Here is a 26,164-nt window from a genome sequence, read left to right on the forward strand (position 1 = left end):
GAATAAAACTACAAAAGCCTATCATGCTATCACCCAATACAACCTTAAATTCAATCATGAAGACCTAAAGGTGGAAACAAGAACCTCAAAGTAACATGTCTAACAAGTGAGAGAAATAGCACAGAGGCAGAAGTACATATTTAATATTTTTATAAATATGAAATGCAGAACTACATATATTTTGAATCATGGTTTTTTTTCCATCTATGCACTGATTTATGGAGGAGTCAGAGTTTAAAGTGTTGATTCATTTCCAGATTGCCCCTCATATATTCTAGACAAAGGTAAGCTTATGTATGGCTACTCACAAACCAGATGTCTAGACAGTGAAAAGTTACCCACCACACTAACCAAGTTTGTAGTATGCACAAATTTGACAAACACGCTTCATTGTGATCTAGAAGTCGGGCATGAAAACAGATTTGCTCTTGGACTCCTTGGGCTGTATGAAGAGGGCCAATCTAATAAGCAGAACAAGGGCTGCAGCCCACAACCCTTTCCTACTCTTGGTCTTAACCCATTCCACTCTTCCATGCCCTTCACACATGTACCTGAGAACAACCCAGTATTAGTCCAGGCTTCCTGAGTCTAGCCCATCCCCCAAATCTTCTGACTATTCCCTTGGGTTTGCAGTAGTCTCCATCAGTTGGAAGTCTGACCCTTGGTTTAATGGCCCAGTTGAAGGGGCTTTCCTATTCCAAGTAGGCTCATCCGTGAATGTGGATACTTGAGGGTCACTGTTACCCAGAGGCTGGGCTAGTACCAGTAGTGTGGGTGTGCTTCTGGTTTGACTTTTACCACTGATCTTGAAAACTGTTTTCAAAAGAAGAGACATAGACAGAGTTGGGATCAGAGTTGAGAAATGCAAAATACGTGATGCTAGAGCAGAGTCCTCTTTTCCTCAGGCCAAAGGCAAATGATAATCTCATTATTCCACAGTGGCTTTCTTCCTTCACTTGAATGGCCTTGTATTTCAAGAAGAGGATTTATAAGATATTAATCTTTCTCTCATTTTAGTTTCTCCAAAGCCAAAGCTGGAGAACTATAGCAACAAAAATAAGTACTACTACATTCCAATCCAAACTATACTACATATAATCAGGAGTAGCCTGAACTAGTTATTGGACATATAAATAAAGTGAAGGGAAGTGACAAATAGTCCATGAAAAATAATGCCAAATAATTCATATAGGCATATCATTCCATGAAAGTAGAACAGAATTCTATACTCCATAAATGTGTGGTGTATAGTATGATAACAGAGGCAAATCAGGGATATTTTGGGAAGTTTAGCAATTTTAAGTGGAGAAACTTGACAAAAATTTGAAAAATGTTATTAGTTCAGTCAGTAGATATTCTTGTCTCCTTTTCATAACCCCATAACTCTATAATCATTGGCTATAATATTTGAATACCCCCTAGTTTCTAGGAAAAACTATGGTGATATTCTGAGGTGGCCCAAAGATCATCAAAATAAGTGCAGTGATTCTTGTTTCCAGTTGTGATGGAAGAACTGATATCAGACTTGCCATCTCAACCCAATAATCAGTGTCAGGGACTTTACCTGCCTGCTCTCAACAACTAAAAAAGAAGTAGAAATAGAAGTGCATTCAGATCTAAACAATAAGATTATCCTGAGTGGTTCCAGTTTTATGGACAGTTTTATGTAGCACTCTATCCCCAAACAACAGATGTACATAACTTTTTTTCAGTGAAAAACTCATAAAACTAGATCATATGCTAGGCCATAAAGTTAATCTCAACCAATAGCAAGTACTAAAATAAAAAAGACCATACTTTTTTGAAGGCAGAAGTTACAAAATAATTCCACACTAGTTCAGAATTACATACAATAAAGGGTTGTTTATTTAGTGGAGACTTACAGATCATTGTCCTAGATCACAGTCCTCTGCAAAAACGGGGAACAGGAACCAAATCTAGCAGCCAGAAGTGGGAACCAGAAGCAAGAAAGTGAGCCCTCACTTTACACCTGCATTTATAGTATAAGAGACCATGCCCAAGTGGGCTGGTATCTTTGAGGAGCTAAAGGAGCTGAAGGAGCTCCCACAGTGCTCTTTGAGAAGAATGGAAATCAGTTATATATCAGGAGCATTGATATTTTTAGAAAACATCAACTATTTGGACATTGATCACGTTTGTAAGTAAAATATAAACTAAGACATAATGGGAATAAATTGTTTAAGTGTAATGATACAATCCTATCAAGATGTGTAAGACATACATAAAACAATTTCATGTTTAATATCATAAACATATGTAATATTTAAATGTTTATATTAGAAAAAAAGAATAATGTTGGAAGCCACCATTTTTGGATTACTTCTGCCACGATCCTTGCCATGGTGGGTTCATTTGTACCAGGGTAGGAGCCTGAGGATTAGAAATGTTAAGTAGGAGGACCAGCAATAAAAAAGAAACACAGAGACACAGAATGGTAACAGGAGGGAGACTCAGTAAATACTGAATGCTGAATGTCTATTTTGCACATGCTTTTACCCTAATACAAAAGAGGGGAAGAAGGCAAAAGATTGCTTTAACATGACACAAAAGACAACTAGAACAGTTACTTGCCCCAATATCAGACATCAAGCAACTATATCCTTCGTTAAGCATTGTTTAGGCAGTTAGTCCACCATAGATCAAATATCCTGAAGCCAACCACCCCCTAGATCAAACTTCCTACTTTGAAAAAGGAGCAGAAGTATGCTTGAATTCTCCGACCTTTGATCAGGGTGAAGCAGATCTACCTCTCTGAGTCATTGTAATGTCCAAAACACCAAGTGACCACACCCTAGAGCAGGATATGTAGCCACACTTGTTGTCAATAACTTTTAGAGAGCAAAACAAACTCAAACTCTCTGACCTTCAGACAAGGTGGAATAGTCTCATTTTTGAAGGGTCTACACAGAGTGATGTAGAATTGTATAAATTTCTACCTTAAGAAGTAAAAAAAGAAATAGGAGACACAAATCAACCAGTAGAACAATAAACATTATGCTAATAAAATATGCAATGGTGGGACTAAGGTTATATCTCAACTGATAGCACGTTTGTCCATTATACATGAAGCCCTGGATTCCATGGCGGTGCTGGCTTGCAATCCTAACATTTACGAGGCAGATGCAGTAAGATGAGAATGTCAGGATCATCTGTGACTACATAGGGAGTACTAAACCAAGTTTGAAACAGAACAGCAAAAGCAAGAAACAAATTAAATAAAATGGAAACATTTTCTAAAAATTTCAAATTATCAAAATTAACATGTAAAGAACATAGTTTTCTGTATCTACTAGACACCAAATTTTGTTCATCACACACCAAAAATATCTCTATATAAGCCATTTTGTTAGTGAACTTTACAAAACCTTTCTCTAAGAAATAATACTCCTGTAACACTGTCTTTCAAAAAAATAGAACAAGGTTTACTTTCTAACTACTTTCAATGATATTAGTATAACCACAATAGCAAAACATGACAAAAACTTTATAAAAATAATATAGGATTATTAAAAATATTTGTAAACAAATTATCAAAGGATAATTGAATTTAGAAAAATATAAAATCAGGATACACTATTGTCTTAGGTTTTCTATTGTTGTGAAGAAACACCATGACCATAGCAACTCAAGGAAAGCATTTAATTGAGGTGATTTACTTACAGTTTCAGCATCATGGCAGAGAGCATAGTCATGTGCAGTCAGACATGGTGCTGCAGAAGTACCTGAGCATCCAACATTCTATAGGTAACAGAAAGTCAACTGAGACATTGGGTGGTGTCCTGAGCATGGGAAACCTCAAAGTCCACCCACACAGTGACCCATTCCTCCAACAATGCCATACCTACTTCAACAAGACTGCCTCTCCTAAAAGTGTCACTCCCTATGAGATTTTTGGGGGTCAATTACCTTTGAATTACCATAACCATGATTACAGGAGGTTAATCCCAGACGTTGATGATTGGCCTAAGATTTTTAAAGCAAAACCAGGTCTGCCGACTCAGCACTGTTAACAACAGATTTGTAGACTGAAGAGAAGACAAAGCAATCTCAAGACCAGTTTGTGCACTGGAAGGGGCTCAAGCCTAGGAGCTACAAAGAGAAGCAGCCTCAGTGAGAAAGTCAAAGGCCATGTGGATCCAGCCACCATGGTGTATAAGCTGCAAGCCCAGCACGCTTAAGTTCCTGGCTTCAGTGACTGTAACAAAACCAAAACCTCAATAAAAGCAGTCAGTGTAATTGCTGCATTTACAAAATGAGAGTACTCTGATTATTTTCAGATGAAAAAAAATTTTGACAGAATTCAACATTTTCCGTTATGTTGGTTTTGTTCTTTTGAGACAAGGGCTATCTGCAGCCCACACCAGCCTCAACTGTGCAATCCTCTTTCGTTAGTTCTCAGAGAGCAGGGTTCTAAGCCTGCACTACCAATTCTGGCCTGGGCATTCATTTCTGATTTAAAAAATCCAACAAGAATTCAAGTAGTATTTTTTTTAATTAAAGAAAATTGACTAACCAATTCTAGGATGTATATGAAAATGCAAATATCCTAGAATAACCCAGTTAGACTTGAAAAAGATGAGAAAGATGAATTATACATCCTGCTTAATTTCAGACTTATTCCAGATCTGCAGCAATCAAGACAGTGGGTGGGCTAATACACTGCTGTAAGTGAGAAGTGAATTCAGAATAGAGTCATGCACATACAGTAAGTTGTTTCTTCATAAGACTGCCAACAAGGATAGAAGACAGATTTTAGTCATTTGTTTTAATAAATGGTGCACAATTGCATAAATCTGATGGATAAGGTGAAATATGAGTCCCACATCACACCTTAGCCAGAAATTACTTTCAAAGTTCAATTTCTTTGTTTCTGGATTCATTTGTAAATAAGAGGATTTTGGTTTTACTCCTTTGTAAGGATTTTGTTTTTGTTATGCTCATCTAAACATAATTTAGTCAAAGGAACTATAGGCAAACACATATTTTGCACAGAACTAGGCAACTGTTTCTTAGCACGAAGCACAACACATGCCTGGGTACATCTGCACACATCACTTGGTAGGTAGCGTAAGGAGGATCAAAGAAAATTTCAAGGTCATGAATTTCAGTCCCACTTGGGCTACATAAAACTCTTCTTTTTTAAATTCAACCAGCCAGCCAGCAAATAACAAAAGAATGAACAGAAAAAGAGGACATTAGACTATATGAAAATATAAAAATGTCAGTCCATCAAGAGATAGACAACACAGACAACAAATAAACCAAGATTAGAATGGAATGTCTGGAGACTTAGAGAGTACCTATGTCCAGATCTAAATAAATTCATACAAAGAAATCCCAAAGGAGAAAAGCAATGGAATAAAAAGGGCAAAGATGGTGTTTGAGAATACATACAAAAGTAAAACTACATCAAAAATGTTCAGGAAATCATCAGAGAAGTGCAAATGAAAATTATACTTGTTAGAATCACAGTCTACACACCTGCTTCCCACCAATGGGAAAAATTAAAGACAGGTGACATCAAACATTAGTAAAAATATAGAAAATCTGGATTCTTATACACTGCTGCAAGGAATATTAAATTTCTTTTTTAAAAAAACTTTGCAAATGGATTAAAAAGTTAAACAGGAACTACCTGTGCCCCATCAATCACTCTGTATTGAGAGAGATCTAACAAAGATCAAAAAGAATTTTCTACAAGTATATGTATAAAAACTCCATCTATAGCAATCTAAACTGGAAGCTACCCAAAAGATCCATCATTGGCAAGCAAACAAGTGTATTCAGTAATAAGAAATAACTACCGATGGAACCAGTAATATTGATAAATCACAAAACTGTCATGACTAAAGGAAGCCAGACACAAAATAACAAACAGCATACACAGTATGTATGGATCTTATTAAATGTGATAAAGTTCAAGATATGGAGATAGAAGTTAAGATAGTGTGAGGATTTCTAGTTGTAGGTAGTAGAAACTGAAGGCAATAAAGAAGTATATATTTTTCAAAAATATTTTTAAGATTATAATTACAATATTTCCCCTTTTGTATGTCTTCAATCTAAAACCTCCCACATAACTCTTATTGCTTTCCTTCAAATTCATGGCCTCTATTTTCCATTAGTGATGTGTATATTTTTAAAATACTATTTTTCTCGTGTGCTTGTGTTTGTTCACAAGCTTGTGCATGTGAGTCTCCTTAGAGGACAGAAGATGGAGCCAGATCATCTGGATCTGGAGACACAGATGCCTGTGGGACTCCTGACTGGAGTTCCAAGACCTGAACTCAGGTCTTCTGCAAGAGCCCTGTTCATCCTTAACAACCAAGACATATATCTCTTTAGCACACAGAGTCTGTATCTTTGTAGAAGTGCTTAATTTATGGAGCCTTTTGAATTGAACATATAAGTATATTTCTCTGTATGAAAAAATTGCCCAAACTAACAAATCATCACCTATTAGAAAGTTGAACAAAAACCAACTCCTAAGGCCTCTATTAACATATTTAGAGACATGGTACACAGGAGCAAAGTAACAAGTTAAAATTTATAAGATGTAGACAGGAAAGAGAATTAATGTCATGTCAATACCACCCAAGCTATTTACAGCCTGTCTGTGAAGGGTTTCTCATGAGTGGAAAAACAGATACCCCTTGCATTTGTGCCACCAGCTTTTGTTATGGAGGGCAACATGAGGATTTGGCAATCTGCTGCCATTCTTATCCCTCAGTAGCAAAACACTTGGAAAGTATATATCCAGCAGGTAATCTTTAAGCAGTATTTGTAACACAAATATTGCAGAGAAACTGACAGCTGTGGCCCCATTGAGACCTGTATAAAGATCACCTCCATGAAGAATGCTGTCGATGAGTTTGTAAGGCTGTTCAGGGTATCTGGTGAGAACAGAGTGTGAGTCCAGATGGAAAAGGCAGATCCAGGCATGGGACCAGATTGAGACTTCAAAATTCTGAACCAGGATGTTGGTACAAATCTTGTCTCTTTTGGAGAAAGGGCCTTGACACCCCAAATACCCCTCAGTAGGAAGATAATGAGAGAAAGCTTAAAAGAAAAGAGCTAGCAGGATAGAAGTACACTGGTGTTGCTTAGGAACAGTGGGCACTAGAATGGAGACTTGGTGACTGGTTTCTGTCCAGGTCTAGGACCAAAACAGGACCATGTCCACCTACAATTGGTTATTGCTATGGTTATGAATGAAGTAACACAGAATAGCAAGAGACTGTAGGATGATACGATTTTAGAATTTACTAGGATAGAGAAGTGAATGAAACACAAGAAGATAAAAAGAAAGACACAGCTAAAAGAGGCTGTAGAGTTGTTCATTTGTGTGGCTGAGTGTGTGGTGCTGTATGCGTAGGATGTCTTGTTCCTGGACTCTTAACGAGATAAACATATTGAATACATGCTTATGAAAAGTCCTTCGTGGCATGTTACTTTATTAAAGTTGTAGTTCAATAAAGACAAAATTTCTCTATCTACAGAAGGAAAAGATGCCAGTGCCTTTGAAGATACACAAATTTCCACTTCTCCTTTGTGTGAAATAAGTCAAAGAGGTAACCTTGTGACTGCACTCAGAGTTTAATGCACCTTATTCCTTTGTGGCACATTCTTTACTTTTCCTAGGTTGAAGATCTACTTACCACACTAAAATCAAAACCAAAAATGTGCTATCTACCATCTTCATTTGACACAAGGACTAATGAAAGGCATAAGCTTGTACTGAAATTCAGGCCAGTGCTTCAGTTATTTTTTTAAAGATATTTCTCTGGGAGAGTTATCTCTAGGCTAAGTATGTCTTTGCACTTTACCTGCTTTATCCTGTTAGTGAAGTTAGTTTTAAGGATGGCATTTTATCATCATCATCATCTCTTCCTTCTCCTCATCCTCTTCTTCCTTCTTCTCTGTCTCCTCCTCCTCCTCCATTCTCTTCTTCTTGTACAGTGGGGATAATGGAACAAAACTTGTAATACTGTGGAAATTAAAATTTATAAGCATGCAATATATTATATATATTAAACATGGATTTGAACCTGAAAAATGAATGTCAGACATCAAGAAACTTGAACAGAATGTCATCCAAATAATTCCAAAGGTGTCCAACTTATGCTTGCTGACACCATTCAAATGTTTTCTATGTATATAAGTATAATAATTTCTGAAAATCTCAGAGGAATGCATTTTATGTGTTTATTACATTTTGTTTTACTCTCTACTTCAGAAAAATCTAAAAGAGAATCAACACTCTGGACATGGATACAGTGCCAGTACTGTTATTCATACCAAGTATTTCTTAGTGTATCTTCTCTTCTCAGGCAGACATGATAATTACTCTATAATAAAGTGCAATGCACTTAGTGAAAACTGCATGAATCATGAATACTTGGTAGCCCTATTAATGGGAACAGTTATCACCCAGGTCAAGAAGGAGGAAGACTGCTAGCCTAGAAGGACCCTTCGCTGTTTGAGTACCAACAGTCCAGATCTTCTAGCTTTCTGTTGCTAGAAGTTGAGCTAGAAGCATCTCAGAGTGCCATGATGAGAGTCAGTCACAAATTTTAAGGAATATTGCCCCCATCATGCAATCACTCCGAAAGGCCTTTGGAGTAGAAATATAGTAAAACTGCTCCATCTCACTTGTCTCTGAGAGCTGATGCATAAGACAGATAGCAGAACCAAACCAGAAGTGAATTTAGTGAAGTCTTAGGTCCATCTAAACTGTGAGGTTATTTGAAAAGAGACCTTACTCAAGAAAAAAAAATCTGGGGGTTCAAAAAAAAACACCAAAATGTGATAGGTTTTTAAAAAGGCAATGGGTATCACTGCAATTGTCATTAGAGAGTTCCTTTAGTGATTTACATTGAAGGCTTGTTATCTGTGCTAGTACTCTTGGAAGGAGTAGAGACTAGGAGGTAGTAAGCCTAGTGTAAGGTCTTTCAACAATTGAGACCATGTCCTTAAATGGCATTGTGGGTCTTCAACCTCTGTTCCTCTCTGAAAACCTCTCTAGTTGAGTGGTGTTTACTCTACTCTGCATCCCACCTTAACACGTTACCATAAGACAGAAAGGAGTTAAATCCTCATCACAAACTAGATCTTCTACAATAATGAGGCAAAAATCACTTTTTGTTTTTAAGCTGATCATCTCTGATATCTGTTATAACAGCAGAAAGTTGACTAATACATATATACAAAGTGATAATGAAATGAGGGTGGCAAACATAGCATCTTTTATTGTGGAAACTGGCAGATGAATTCATGATAAAGTTCCTCAGAAAATGCAACCATATCACATGGCAGGCAAGGAAGAGGTTCCAGAAGGAGCAAATGAACAAGCAGAATTATTTGCCCAATTAATCACATACACAATATCTTCCCTACTCAATAATGAGCACGATGAGGAAGACAAAGGGTTTGGTTCATTCCATATATGCCCTTCGGGACCTTACATATTAGCTCGTACTCATTGGTCAGAGGTATGAAATGAATTTTGATCCCCTATTTGTCTATAAATACTAAATCAGAATCACAGATGGGACAATGGAAGTCCAGAAAATGAATTTGGAAAAATATCCAATAATTTTTTTTTTTGTTTCTCCTCACTCTTTGTCTCTATGTCCCTTTTCTTTAATTTCAAGGTGTGAAGATGACCAGAAAAGAAGGTAGAGGCAGACTAAACATGGAATCCAGGCAGGTGCTAAGGATAAACATTAGGGTCAGGGCATAAGGTATTCCACATTGTCACAAACACAGATGCTAGGCCAATAAGGAGATCTGTAAAGTAAAATTGGACAGGAATTCTCGCTATTAGAGAAGGGAATTGCAAGTATGAAGGAAAAATAAACATAAAAGTGTGTTTTTCTGTGTTGTGTGTAAATATCCTTATAAATTAATTTTTTTCTGTGGCTGGCCTTGTGAAGCTCTGTACACCATTCCAGCACCACTCGCTTGGAAAAGTTGCTCTCAGCGCCAGCTGTGATTTTTCGCCCTTCCCAAACAGGTACAGCTTTGTCTATAGCTGCACTGACCTATAACAAGGAGACTTTAATATTTTTTTTACTTTGTTCTTAATAGGGCCCTGAAAAGCCTAGGAAACAATGACCATAGATACCTCCATATCATCAGATTCTAAAAGTCTTTCATTAAAAGGAACTAATGTCTTCAAAAATGAAGGATTATAGGGCAATTCATCCCCTTCTTCAAATAAGAAAGGTGTAAAATAAGTCCATAAAGTGTGTCTGTGTGTGTGTGCACATGTGTGTGTATGTGTGTGTATGTGTGTGTGTTGCCATCGTCTCACACACACAATGAAGATTAGAGAAAAATCAATGCATGTATGATGCTATTCAGGTCACCTTACTCTAAAGTTTAGGACCCAAATCCCAGGGGTTGGATCTTCCCACAACAGGTAACACAAAGACAGTCTCCTACAGACTTGCTCACTTCTTAGCATGCTCTAGACAATCCCTCACTGAGATTCTATTCCCAGATGATGCTAGTTTCTGTCAAGTTTTGGCAATTGAGACTAACAATCACACCAACCAACTGGGAACTCAGAATTCTATCCGCCAATACTCTGAGAAAACACTTTAACTTGTTCAAACCACTTAGAATGAACTGCTTTGTTGAAGTCCCCTGTGCCTGTGCAAACAAATATATTCTCTATTAATATTTTGGGACATAAAAATGCACAGTATCATACAATAAGATGAAACAGGAAGAAATGTTAAGAAAAATCTTGAATGATTAGGAAAAGATAAGAGAATTATCTCCCACACTACCATGGTCTCAGTTCATGCTCCTTGTGCTTGTATAATGTGACGATATCTGCTGCATTTCCAGCAACACAGAAGCCCTATAAAGGCAAAGCAGTTGCTGTCAGTGAGTTTATAGTCTAACTGAGGAAGGGAGATAATAAGCAACAGAGAGTAATTGCTATGATGGAATATAAAATAGAAGAGAATAAAGAGACGGAGTAATAACACAACAACTTGTGAGTGTCTTAGATTTCTATCACTGTGATTAAACCTCATGTCCAAAAGCAGCCCGGGGAAGAAAGAGTTTGTTGCATTTTACAATTCTCAGGTTCACACATCACTGAAAGAAGCCAGGGTAGGAACTCAAGGTAGAAACCTGGAGGCAGGAGTTAATTCAGAAGCTATGAAGCAGTGCTGCTCGCTGGCTTGTCCTTACGGTTTACTCAGCTTGCTTTCTTTTTCAAACCAGGACTGCAATCCCAGGGTGGCACTGTCCACAGGGAGCTGGGCCTCCCCCATCAGTTAGTAATAAGTAAAATGACCACAGGCCAATCTAGTGAGGGATCTATTCAGTTCAAGTCTTCTACTCTATCTTGAGTCTATTTGAACTAAAACCAGTCAACACAGTAAATGAGCCAATCTGAGGAGATCTCACAAAGATGAAACTGAGTAAATGTGGAAGAATGTTTGGTAGCGAGAACAGCAAGGGCAACGTGGGAGGGAATGTGGGGAACTGAGCAGGAATAAGACTATCACAGCTGCAGCAGAACAATCGATGAGGAGAGCAATTAAAGATTGCTCTGGAAGAGTCGCCAAAGATGAGCTCATGGAAAAACTTTAGATCTCAATAACGATTTTAAATTGTATTTATTCTCACTGTCAGAAAAAGTCATTTCAGCATTTTAAGACTTGGAGTGACAAAAATAGATTCATATTTTCAGTGGGTCTTTCTAGTTTCAGGGGACAGTCTGTGGAGGCCTTGAATGGAATTATGAGACCAACAGGGACTGGACTCAGTATCATCTCTTGGCTTTTGCAGACTCATCCTCCACCAGACTTGAATGGGTCTCTAGAAGATGACTTTTCTATCCTGTGCTGGTGAGGTTCTTCAGTCTTTAGCTTTCAGCTGGGCTCAGCTCATAGAGTTAAAAGCATGAAACCAAACTGAGATGTTAAGTCAGCGTATTTAATTCTCCAGCTTCCCAACAGCCGTGTTTTTGAATATCTGGCTGCATCTCTCTGCCAAAAGCCAAAGCTAACTCTTTGAGCTTTTGTTCTTCCTCCCTTTGCCCTATGATGCTTTAGGATATAAATCACTTCCATTATTACTACCTCTGGCTTATATAATAACTTCTACCTTTCATTTCCTTACCCTCATCTTTGCCTTTTAAAATAATCTCCTTATGTTCCTTCTAATTTATCACATTGTGTGTACCCTCTTTCAAGTCTGTCAAGTCCTTCTCTGGGCTATTGCTGCAATATGCTTTCACCTTGGAACATAGTATCCATGAGTTTGGAATAAGTTGGAAAGCAGAGTTTAGTGTTTGGTGATACATAGTCTGTGAGGTGGGAGAGAAATGAAAGAGAGTGACTCTAAATTTTTTGGCTTAAATAACTAGAGCAGAGAGGAGAAATTAAAAGCAGTTTTGCAAGAAATAAAGAATTCATTTGTGTGCTTTCTGCATTTGGAATGTCTGTTAGGCTTTCAAGTCTGAATGTTGAGTGGGTAGTTTGGGAGAGAAGAAAAAGGTCAAGATAAGAAATTCTGCTTTCAGGATTCAAACAATAGTTTAGTGCTAAAGAACACATATTAGAGGACCCAAGTTTGGTTCCCACCATCCATCTTATAACCACCTTAACTCCATCTCCAGGGAATCCAATATCTTATTCAAATATTTACATATCCACACACTGACATGCACACACATACACATAGTTAATAATTAGAAAAAAAGAATAATGAAATAAAGGATACTGTGGATTTGCATTAATCTGAAACAAGAAATAAATTGAGAAAATATGTTCAACAACCATTCCCAAGGACATTTTTGAATCTAAAAAATAGAGGGAAAGAATATTGAATAAAGAAATCAAAGCAATGAGATGTGAGATTGTCCTTTAGCTTACTTCAGTAAAAGATGTGGGATTTCCCTGCTCTATTTCATTTTAATGTATAAGATGATGCATTTTCTGTGTTGTATGGTATGGAAGGGAATCCACAGCAAGAATGGAAACTCACTCTCTCACTTAAAGAGGTGAAGCAGAACCTGAGGAGACCATAGAAGTATTTATAAGAGATAGTGTATTGCAGGGAAGATTTTGTACAGACAAAGGAATTCCAGAAAGCAGCACTGGGCTCCTTCTAAATATTCAGTTAAGTCTAGTTCAATGATTTTATATGAGAAAATTATGCAAAACTAGAGAATGAACCCTGAAGAAAAATTAATCTCTCACAGCCAAATCTGGTGATCCTGTTGCTTGAAATCATGAGTTCTGAAAAGAGATCACAAAAGCACTTGAACTCAAGTTAGACATTGACAAACCTGGTGTGGGAGTTCCTTCTGTCTGTGTGTTACTTTTCTTGGTTAATGAATAAAGAAAGTGCCTTGGCCTGTTGATAGGGCAGAACTTAGGTAGGCGAGAAAGATAGAACTGAATGCTGGGTGGAAGAAGGCAGAGTCAGAGAGATACCGTGGATCTGCGGCCAGAGGTAGATGTGCTGAAACTTTGCTGGTAGGCCATGACCTCGTGATGATATATAGATTAATAGAAACTGGTTAGGTTGTGGGGAAAAGGGAAATTGGTTAAATTAAGATGTAGGAGTTAGCAAATAAGAAGCTACAGCTAAGGGGCCAATCAGTGTTTTAATTAATATAGTTTCTGTGCAGTTATTTTGTTTCTGGGCAGCCAGAATGAACAAGCATTTCCTTCCTCTCCTCCAAAACAAACCTTAGAATAAGAACATTTTAGGTCTCCCTTAGCTGATCCTAAAAGCAAATCTCAAAGGCTCAAACTCTTTCCCAGTAGCCAAGTCCTAGAAGAAAGCTCAAGATGCTCATAGTAATAAAATACATGTAACCCTCAGTTATAAAACTTATCATGAGATAAAGCAATCAGTACAAACTAAGAGACATACAGATATTAGAATAAAGGGTGAGCACATTAAAAAATTATCTTAATTCCATTCTATGTGTTTAAAAATAGAAGGGGGATTGTAAAGGACTCAAATCAAAATTTTGAGATGTAAACTACAATGTTAAAAATAAAAATTATACTCTATGGTACCAATGACAGGTTAAAGTTCATGGAAAAACAATATTAGTGGTTTTGAAATCATATCAATAGCAAACCTGCAAAATGAGGCAGAAGTGTCCAATAACTTCAAGTGGTTCTAATTACTTTTAATTGAAGTCTTTAAAGGAGATGGGGGTGGGTTGGGGCTGAAGAGATAACTTAGGAGTTGAGTACTTATTGGTCTTGGAGAAGAGCTGGCACCCTCTTTTGGCGTCCTTGGGTAGTACATACGTATGATATACATATATACATGCGGGCAAAACATTCAGGCACAAATAAAAATTTTAAAAAGGAAGTTGAGAAAAAATTAAGTTGGATAAAAACTATAAACCGCCCAAATTCAACAATCCAAAATACGAACAGCATGAAGGAAACTACACACAAGTTCATTATATTTAACATGTCTACAACTAGAGAGAAAGCACCTGAGATACAGCCACAGAAGATGACATAGCACCACCACAAGAACCGTTGTAACAGCTTCAACAGCTTCCTCATCAGAAACCAGACCAATGAATCGACTGTGGATTAGTACCCTGCAAAATCGTGAAATAAAGATGGCTGGGTGCTGAGAAGCTGAAAAGAGGACCAGAGTTGTAGAGAGAGGAGGTGACAGAAAGAAGGGAAAGGAGAGAGGATGATATAGTTGGTGGTGTTCTTGGACCTGGAGCCTGCACTCCATGATTTTATTAAGAACCACACAGGAAGCTGAGATCTGAGGGAGCTGGTCTGGTGTATACTTCTGAAGAAAAAGAAATGGGAGTTCAAGAAAACTAAAAGAAGAGAAAAGATTAAATGTATTAACCTACTCATATTCTAAATATGCTATTTAAACAACTCAATAATTCTTTCTTCTGAACAGTGACTACAGCAATCCAAGAGTATTAACTATTCACTTTCCCATTGCCACAGTTGACAGTTTATTTTTGAAAATTATACTGTTTTTTAATATGACTCACAATATACATATTTACTATTATATTTTTAACTGTTCTATCACTAAACAATTCTACCAAAGTTTATTTTGAAAGTAAAGTTAGGTATCTTTTTTTTCTAAATTTCCTCCCTTCCACCTCCCTCTCTCCACTCTCTTCTCAACCTTCTGTATCTCTTCCTCCTTCTTAAGATTTTACAGGGTATAAGATGCAAGGTAAGCTCTCAGGGATGTGAAAAGGAGAGAGAGCTAGAATCACTCACTGCATCTTTGGAGTGCAACTAATCAGAGTTCCTTTCCTTCACTTAAAAGAAAACATGACCAGAATGTAGAGATATGGTGCACTTGAAAATAATGCCTCTAAAAAGAGTCATGCTTTTATCAGCTCAGTAGAAAAGACAAAGTATTAAATTCTTCAGCAGCAATTCCCCAAGGCAAAGAGAGGAAATTCCACTTTCTGAAACACGGAAAATATCCCCAGCACTAAGCTATTTTAGAAAGCTGTGGTTGAGCCCTTCATCTGAAGAACCAATCACATAACAGCTGTCACTAATGAGAATATTTTCCACTAATGGGTGGGCCCCCAAAAAGACTCAGTTGGCCTAATTCCAAGTGTAAACCAAGACATTTAAAACTCATAGAATAATAGGACTTGTAGAGATTTGAAACAGACATGTTTCAACCTTCCAATCCCACCTGCTTACAAATAGGGATGGAGCATTACTGTTTTATAAAGTAACCTGTTCCAGTGTTTTCAATTGTAAAAATAAGTCACTTTCATATTGAACTAACACCTATCTTCTTTCAATTCCTCCTTCGAAACAGGAGTATTTGGCACTAATCTTTGCATTCTGGGGAAAATTCTGTCTTCTATGTTAGATAAACTCATTGGGTCAAAGCAATGTCAATGCAACTATCAAATGAGGCTGCAGGGAGTAGGAGGGCACCTGAGTCTGGCAAGAGGAAACTTAGTGTACCTTAGGGTGGTGCCAAGTCATAGTAACAGAGATCATAGAATTTATTCTGCAAACCGAGATACAATATCAGACCAAGTGACCTATATGATTATTCTGGGACAACAGGTGTAACATGTGGGCCGGCTTGTTGGGGTTTCTGTCCTACCTGGTACCCCACAGCAGGCAAGCCCACAAGAAAATCACACAGAGAGTCTGCATTACTTATAAACTGATTGGCCCATTAGCTCAGGCTACTTATAGCTCTTGTAGCTTATATTAACCCATTATTCTTATCTATGTTAGCCACATGGCTCGGTACCTTTCACAGCTGGGGCAGGTCACATGTTGCTTCTTTGGTGGTCTGAGCTTCCAAAGGAAGGGAGCTTCCTACTTCCCAGAATACTCCTGTTCTCATCTCCCCACCTCTACTTCCTATCTGGTTGACGCACCTATATTTCCTGCCTGGTCAATCAGAATTTATTTAAAACATGATTCACAGAATACAGACAATTGTCCTGCATCAAACAGGTATGAATTAATACTATCTTGGCAGCCACAAATAACTCAGTAAAATTAAAAAAAAAATCCCAGGACAGGAACCATCCCAAGTACTCATTAAAGCATTTCATATTCCTCCCAAGCACAGGGACAGACTCTCCTTGCCTTCATTATCACTTACAGCATACAAGAAACACATCCATGAACATAGATCCACCAGAAGACAGAGAATATAGTCACGATGCATAGATCTTAATAAAGTGAAACCCGTTGTTTTAAGTGCAGACATGATTTAGCCTGCATCATTTTAAAATGCTTCAGTAGACTCTGTGATGGTAGGAATCCTGTAAAGGAGCCTGGACCTTGAGATTGTTTCTTAGACCAAAGCCACGTGGGTGAACCACTGACCAGAAGAAGACCTGGGATACTGTGAGTAGGAAATGAGATTTTGTAGTGTATAGAAGAATGGTTAAAGAAGGTGTGGAACATATATACTTTAGAGTTTTACTCAGCGGTAAAAAACAATGACATCTTGAATTCTGCATGCAAATGGATGGAAATAGAAAACGCTTTACTGAATGAGGTAACCCAGACCCAAAAAGAGGAATATGGTATGTACTCACTCATAAGTGGATTCTAGCCATAATTAAAGGTCTTTGTGCCTATTATTTGTGATCCTAGAGAAACTAAAAAGAAGATGAACCTGAAGAAAATCATGTAGTTTTCCTCCTGGATATTGGAAGTAGACAAGAGTGCCAGGAAACAATGGGTGCACGGAGGCGGGAGTGGATGGAAGGGGAGAGGGTTAAGAGAAGGGAGTGGGGGAGGTTTGGGGAAAGCTTGGGGGATTGGGATGGGGGGGAGGGAGGAAGGATGGATATGGGAGCAGGAAAGTATCTATCTCAACTAAAGGAGCCATTTTAGAGTTTGCATGAGACTTGATTCTGGAGGAGTTTCCAGGTCCAAGGAGAGATCCCCAGATTGTTCCCTGGACAACAGAGGAGAGGGTGCCTGAACTAGCCTTGGCCCATAACCGTACTGATGAATATTTTGCATATCACCATAGAACCTTCATCTAGCGATGGATGGAGATAGAGACGGAGACCCACATTGGAACACTGGACTTAACTCCCTAGGTCCAAAGGAGAAACGGAAGGAGGGAGAACGTGAGCAAGGAAGGCAGGATCAGAGGGAACCTTCATCCGACGATGGATGGAGATAGAGACGGAGACCCACATTGGAGCACTGGACTGAGCCCTCAAGGTCCAAATGAGGAGCAGAAGGAGGGAGAACATGAACAAGAAAGGCGGGACTGTGAGGAGTGCGTTCACCCACTGATACAAGGTGATTGATCTAATGAGAGTTCACCAAGGTCAGCTGGACTGGGACTGAACAAGCACGTGATCAAACCGGATTCTCTGAATGTGGCCGGGTTCTCTGAATGTGGCTGGATTCTCTGAATGTGGCTGGCAAGGGGACTTTCTGAGAGGCCATTGACAATGGCACTGGGACTTGTTTCATCTGCATATACTGGATTTTTTGGGATCCAGTCTGCTTGTATGCTCACCTTCCTAGGCCTGGAGGGAGGGGGAAGGAACTTGAACTTCCCACAGGGCAGGAAACACTGAATGCTCTTAGGGCTGGAGAGGGAGGAGGAGAGGGAGTGGAGGGAAAGGGAGTGGAGGGAATGGGAGGGTATTGGGAGGAGGGGCAGAAGTGGAAACTTTTATAAATTAATAAAAAAAAGTAAAAAAAATAAATATGCTGTACAGTCTCAAAAAAAAAGAAAACCTGTAAAAAAAATATTCTATAAGTGGGATATTCACAGAGCACTTAGTCTACAACATGAATCACATATTTCAAAATCACATATTCCAAAAGCCATTTTAACAAACTCAAAATCTGAGGGCTTATGCTTAGAAAAATATTATCGGTATACTCAATAATCATACTACTAATATATTACCTCCAGTAGGATTATTTGTTATAACATAAAGTTAAAACAAGTTAAATTCCCAGGAATACTCGTTAATTCAAAAGATGTATTTTCACTATCAATGTTACACAAGTATTAAGCATGTAAAGAAAGATATCCATGCATATTTAAAAAGATCCATGCTATCTCACCAATAACCCCTAATTAAAATTAAAGAATTGACTGACTGGAACAATGGAATAGTCAGTGTAATATTCAATTCCAGGAAATTGCAATCAGGACCCAGAGATCCTTATATCTTGCAAGACACCTTGCTAGCAAGCAAGAAGAGTAGATCACATCCTTCGTGTCTTAACAGCCTGCATTACATAGGACGGGAAAACTTCTGAGTGGTAGGTTCAAAGACTTGAAGCAAACAGTGTTCTGGCATAAACCTTTTTCTAAGACTAACCATGTTTATGACTTGAAGAGTAAAACACTTAAGGAAAGCTCATATATCATCTCCATGCATAGCTGATAACCAATAATTTTATTTACTGCAATATTTATTAATCCTAGGTGATCAATAATAAACTTTCTTTTAAAGCTCAGAGTGAACACAGAGAATAATCACAGCTCCCTTTTAAATGCTTTATTGTTCTCTTAGTTTTAGATTACAACACTTGAAACACTCTTCACACATTTAATACCAAAATTGTGTCTTTTTAGTCTCTTGACAGACTTTAAAATTGAATCTTTGCTATTGGATACTACTCTAGAAAGCAAGAAAAAAATTAAACAAAGATGTAACAATATTCCCAATTTGCAAATATAGCATTCAATTAGAAGAATAAATTATATTTAGTGCCTGCCTTATTTCTCTTCCTTTTTTATTTTCTGAGTTTTATGTTTTTCAGTAATAAACTTTTGGTTTCATTTGCCATTGTGCTTTGGATTGCTAGCCATTAATAAAATGGTGATAAGAAGCAAAGTCAGAAAAATTTTAGGCACCCTAGAAACTTAGTGATGGATCTACCTAGTCTGTTTTCATCAGTGCTAATGAAATTGCATGGGTGCTAAGGATTCCAACCCCAGTCCTCATTTTTATATGCAGTCAGCTCTTAGCCAACTGAGAAATCTTTTCAGCTGCAGTACAACTTTTTGTAAGTTGTATACATACATTATATCTGTCTTTAGGAGTCATTCTTAACACATATCATGGTTTCTAGTTGTACAATAAGAGATACTTCATTTAATAATCCCGGCAGAATTCTTAACCATAGGCTCACAGATTAAAAATCAATAGCTTCACTCAAACTCAGAAATAGCAAAACAAATCTATCAATAGTCACACGTTCAAAGTGGTTCCACCTTTCTTTATCCCATGGTGTTTATGACACATAAAGAGTGGTTTAGAGGCAGTAGCAATGCCCTTGACTGTACGGTATCAACTCTGGCATGCAATATAAGGGATGCTGGTCACTGACATCAACCAATTTCTGAGGCTTCGGCAAAAGTAATCCACTACAGCTCATCTATAATTTTTTGTTAATGTTGTTGTTTGGTTGGTTGGTTTTTGGTTTTTCAAGACGGGGTTTCTCTGTGTTGCTTTGGAGCCTGTCCTGGAACTAGCTCTTATAGACCAGGTTTCCCTCAAACTCAGAGAGATCCACCTGCTTCTGCCTCCTAAGTGCCAGGATAAAGGCCACCCGGCTATGTTTTTGCTATTTTGAATACTAGTCAACTTGTATTATTTTAACCTTAAAAGAAAAGGCTAATTTATGTCACATAGAAAATCTGCACATATTTTATTGCCTTGGCTTAATGGGAGAATCAGAAATTAAGATTCAACATCTGCAGTATAGGGGCATTTTTAGACATTAGATCAGCATCATTTTTTTATGGTTCAACTGCACTTTCTAGCATATTTGAAGTGAACAAAAACACAACATATTACCCATAAACTGTTAACACTGAAAACCCTCCCATTTTAAGATAGTAAATCACCAGTATTCTTTTTTTAAAAGATGAATTTATGTTTTATGTTTGAGTAGGTAAAAGGCATCTGTCAATTTTATAAGTCAATTTGGACTATGTAAACAAGCAGTAATGTAAGGTTCCATCCATGTCATATGAAAGGATGAGGACTCTGTAGCCAACAAGATTTACCACAACTCATCCAGTCCCGAGCTGCTCCCATGCAGCAGGATCAGCATATATCAGCAATATTATATTTTCTTCTTGATGTGATTCCTTCAAAATTAATAAAAATTAGATTTGACCTGGGGAGACGTCATGGAAACCTTGGCTGAAGACATGAAGGAAGAAATCACCAGTATTCCTAAACCCGTTAAGGTATACATTGTAGAAATTTTTGGAGAAAACATGACCACACTCAGAAAAGTTAAGCTCTCAAAACTGCTGCTGTGTGACCTATATGTGTATCTTCTTCCCTGAATACTGTGCACCATGCCTCAGCATCGGCCTCTCCCAACTCCAGTCAAGGCTGCAACTTTACTTTGTGGTTTTGCTCTAGTCTCACTTTCACCAATACATTTATGTTAAAGCGAGGCCACTAGTCCACCATGTGGAAAGTCACAAAAATGTGCATTTTAAAGATGGACTGAGTCCATGTATCTAGAATGCAAAACTCCAGCCAGATGACAGTTATTAGCTGAAATGGAACAGAATCAAGTCTATTTAACATTTATGAAACTGTGCTTAAACTGTCTTTGTTTAAGTATCCCTTGGTGTTTTAGTCTTTCTAGTATGTAATCAGGGACAGGGGCAATAGAGGAAATGTTTTTCTATCAACCAGTTATTTTATAATTCATGTGCTATTCTATATACTGTGATATTTTGCAACCCAAATTCTGGAAATGAGTAAAATTATTTCTTTAGGAATTTCTCTCATACAAACAGATGGAGCAGTTTGGAGACTGAATACAAATACTTGGTGAGACTCCCAGAGAGAAGTAGCTTATCTTCTACGAGGTCTCAGTGATGCGTTGGTGAGTTGAGGTTAATAGATGGAAATTATGAAGTATTGTCAACAATATTAAATTTATCTTATGCTTTAGATTAGAAAATATTTCAACACTCTGAGAGTATAGTTAATGAATTTTCAAATTTCAACAATATATACACATGGAATTGATACTTGACCTCTGAAAATAAATCTGTCACATGATTTCCATAGTCTTGGTACATCAGAAAGATACCGAAATTCAATGCCACTGGTAGAATTGCCTTTGTGCTTGCCAAATACCACTGCTTTATACTTTCTCATAAATTTTCTGCATACCAAAAGCCTGCTGACCCCATACTCATACTGTATGCATACATATTCAGTGTCAATAATAAATAGATTTCTTGAGATCAATAATACTATTGACTTCAATTGTTTAATTAAAGTTACATCATCTCAGACACAGCACAGTGGCATACAGTCAGTAAGTACAGTAACAAGTAAATCCCAATAAAAGTTTATAAAATGGATGGATACCAACAAAAGACTGGCTACTTCCCTGATGTGGAAAAGTGGGATCAACGCATCTACATTTTTGCAAATGCACATGAGAAACAGTCGACTCCTAGAAATGATAACGAGCCATGTGAGCACTGGGAGTGCTACATAAATGTTTGATGCTATGCAGTTTGCTTCTTAAAATTCACAATAAAACAAAACACATGTATTTCACAATTGCCTTCTAAAAGTGCATAGAAATACAAGAAATAAAAATTTCAGTATCATTTTAAAAATATTCTGCTATAGTCTTCAAATAGATTTTATTATAATCTGATAAAATTATGTACATTCACCTTTGTGTTGTGTGAGAGAGAAATACTCCAGTATTTCAAAGCACTGAAAACACTTCAGATATAGAATGAAAGGTTTTGGTTGTGAATTAATAGCAAGAAGAAAATGCCTTGTGAATAAAATGAAAATCTGTTTTCTGGATAGAAGGAGGTCAACCATGATTTCATATGGTTATCATACTGTTTCTTAAAACATCAGACTTTTAAGACAATGTCATTCTATCACTTTCTTTCCATCACTACAATCACACAAAGTTATTGTAGAAATGTTTTAGAAAACAGGTGAGTGTTTTGCGAGTGGATAAACATTTGTATTAAAAATGAATATACATTCTTTTAAATAATGATTCTGGATTAAAATAAATATAGATATGTAAAGGAGACCTAGATAACTTTTCTGAAATTGGCTCTAAGTATTCCACATAATTGACAGGGTATAATTATTAGCTGTTCTCTGAAAAACAAAATTCTCCATCTCGTGACTGCAGCACACATCTGTATCTAGGGAGGGACCCATTCTCCATCTCATAACTGCAGCACACATCTGTATCTAGGGAGGGACCCATTCTCCATCTCGTGACTGCAGCACACATCTGTATCTAGGGAGGGACCCATTCTCCATCTCGTGACTGCAGCACACATCTGTATCTAGGGAGGGACCCATTCTCCATCTCGTGACTGCAGCACACATCTGTATCTAGGGAGGGACCCATTCTCCATCTCGTGACTGCAGCACACATCTGTATCTAGGGAGGGACCCATTCTCCATCTCGTGACTGCAGCACACATCTGTATCTAGGGAGGGACCCATTCTCCATCTCGTGACTGCAGCACACATATGTATCTAGGGAGGGACCCATTCTCCATCTCGTGACTGCAGCACACATCTGTATCTAGGGAGGGACCCATTCTCCGTCTCGTGACTGCAGCACACATCTGTATCTAGGGAGGGACCCATTCTCCATCTCGTGACTGCAGCACACATCTGTATCTAGGGAGGGACCCATTCTCCATCTCGTGACTGCAACACACATCTGTATCTAGGGAGGGACCCATTCTCCATCTCGTGACTGCAGCACACATATGTATCTAGGGAGGGACCCATTCTCCATCTCGTGACTGCAGCACACATCTGTATCTAGGGAGGGACCCATTCTCCATCTCGTGACTGCAACACACATCTGTATCTAGGGAGGGACCCATTCTCCATCTCGTGACTGCAGCACACATCTGTATCTAGGGAGGGACCCATTCTCCATCTCGTGACTGCAACACACATCTGTATCTAGGGAGGGACCCATTCTCCATCTCGTGACTGCAGCACACATCTGTATCTAGGGAGGGACCCATTCTCCATCTCGTGACTGCAGCACATATCTGTATTTAAGGAGGGACCCATTCTCCATCTCGTGACTACAGCACGCATCTGTATCTAGGGAGGGACCCATTCTCCATCCCGTGACTGCAACACACATCTGTATTTAAGGAGGGACTCATTCTCCATCTTGTGGCTGAAGCACGCATTTATATTTAAGGAGGGATCCCTACCATTTGTGCTTGTGAATAGCTAAGAGAAACATAGATGAGTGGGTGGATGAGATTGGTATTTTGTAACTTGATGTTTTCGTGATTCCATAATCACCTTTTCACAATCCATATGTTGCAGTAGAAAAAAATTCCGAATGAGAAATTCTGCTGCAAGTGAAACCGATGGGCTTAGTGCTCCAATTGTATGCTCCACTTCATTTACCTACGTTATCACCACTTCTCCTTCAGCTGCATGAGCTACTTTATTTTGACATTTTAAAGACAAGTTTCCTTGAGATGAAATGTGACTGAGTCCTCTGTAGTACTTCCTGGCATGGATCTTTTTTTTCAAAATGAATGTGCTTTAATAATACATACTATTATAAAGCTTCCACTGAGCTCCTACCTTTACTGAACATCCAGAAAAGTTACGATGTTTCAGTTTTAATAGTTGCACCAGCTGAGAACTGACAAACATTACTAGGGGGAGGAGAAGTAGAGGGTGAATGTGTCCTGCATGTAATCACTTATCTACAAAACATAAAGAGAAATGCACGGTGGTGTCCTACGCTATTGATGATCAAGGCATTTGCTGTACAAGTTAGCTTGTAAAACTGATAGGAACACTGTATTTTATCATAGTTTACTTCTGCCTGGTTCTTCTGTGAATGTCTCTCTGTTCTTAACCTCAGACTCATCTCCCAATATATAACACAATGCCTGATAATAATATTTATAAGTTAAAAATATATTAGCAGCAACCTTCTGATATGAGTTATGTAATACATATTGCTATTTCTCTGAAATATATACATCATGGAAGATCAGCATCAATCTTCCTAATGTGAAGATGAGATTGCACTCATTCATAACTGGCATGCATTATAATTTCTGAAAAAAAAAATCCTAATTTCAAGCTGCATATAAAAGAATATACTGCACCTACCTAAAGACCAAATCAATAGTAAATGAATTAATAAACCAATAAATAAGAGAAAAATTAAAATTTTCTGAAACATTTTTCACAGCATTTTTCTGAAATATAGACGACAAAAGAAAAAAATATCCTGTCATGAAAAATAGATCTAAAGCAAGCAGGCACTGAGGAAAGTTTCACAGATGCACCAGAACACCACATCTAAAGACAGCAAGGCAAGCCTCTTGGAATATTAAGCAGTTGGTAAAAAATAGCCATTGATTGCTGTTCTTGCGAGCATGGCCTTGGACTGTGCCATCCTCCTCCACGTGAACACCCACACAGATCTCTTCTCAGCAATTAGCCATAGTATCCAATTTCTGTGACAAATACTGCATACATAAATATTTCAAACAAATATACCAATTAGACAGATATTCTGAGTGCAAACTTCTAGAGGGAAAGCATGCTCACAATTATTTTGGCATAAATTTATAAGTAACTTTTGAAGAAGTATTTGGAAAAGGATGTAAAGAATACAGGAATCAGAAATAACAAGTGGGTAATATGCTTGCAACCAAAGTCTCCCACTCACAGATATGCTGGGTGTTTAAGTTTTAAAAATTCTGCACTTTCTCCAGCTACCAAATGCTATCAGCAGGAGCTGCTGCTGTTCTATACACTTCCAACAACTGGTGAGGCTGTGGGAGGTCAGAAATGAAACACAGACCTCTCAGCCTCTTCAGCCACCAGGTCTGCAATATGTTGGTGGTGGAACTTGTATCTTCCCCAGCTGTCTCCTTCAACTAAATCTGTTTTCATCCGAGAGAGAGAGAGAGAGAGAGAGAGAGAGAGAGAGAGAGAGAGAGAGAGAGAGAGAGAGAGAGAAGCATTCAGCATTCATAGTGAGGAAAAAGAATGGCCAATCAGAGGTGTTTGCTTTGAAAGGTCACTTCAACAATCATATCAAAGATGTTTTGTTTAGTACGTATACGACTGCATTTGTGACTGTGAATATACGTATGGGGCAGCGGGAAAGTGCGCTTGTGAATGCAGGCCAGAGATCAGTGTTTGGCCTCCTTTTTTTTGACATGATCCTTCACTGAACAATGAGCATAGCATGTCACCTACCGGCTGCCCAGCAAGCTCCTAGCATCTGCCTGTCTCTTTCCTGCTCCTTGATCAAATGTGAGGGTTTTAGAATCTGGCATCATATCATGCACTTAAGAAAAATGTGTTATCTCTTCAGCCCCAAATCGGTTCCACACAGAGGAAGAGGAAATCATAAAAGCACTCTTAGAAAATTACTACAAGATGATTTTTTTCAAAACTAAACTCTGTGTTTTTAATTTTCATTCCTTTCCACTTTGGAAAGCCAATTTGTGAAAGCCCAGAGTCAAGCCTTCTTTCAACAATTAACTCAACTTTTCTTACATTTGATCCCATGGTCCTTAACAAAGTACAGAGAGGGAGATGAATCAGTCCCCAAAGATGGAACTATAGCACAAAGTC

The sequence above is a fragment of the Myodes glareolus genome, chromosome 22 (assembly GCF_982192425.1).
Source record: "Myodes glareolus chromosome 22, mMyoGla1.1, whole genome shotgun sequence".
In the NCBI taxonomy this organism is placed as follows: domain Eukaryota; kingdom Metazoa; phylum Chordata; class Mammalia; order Rodentia; family Cricetidae; genus Myodes; species Myodes glareolus.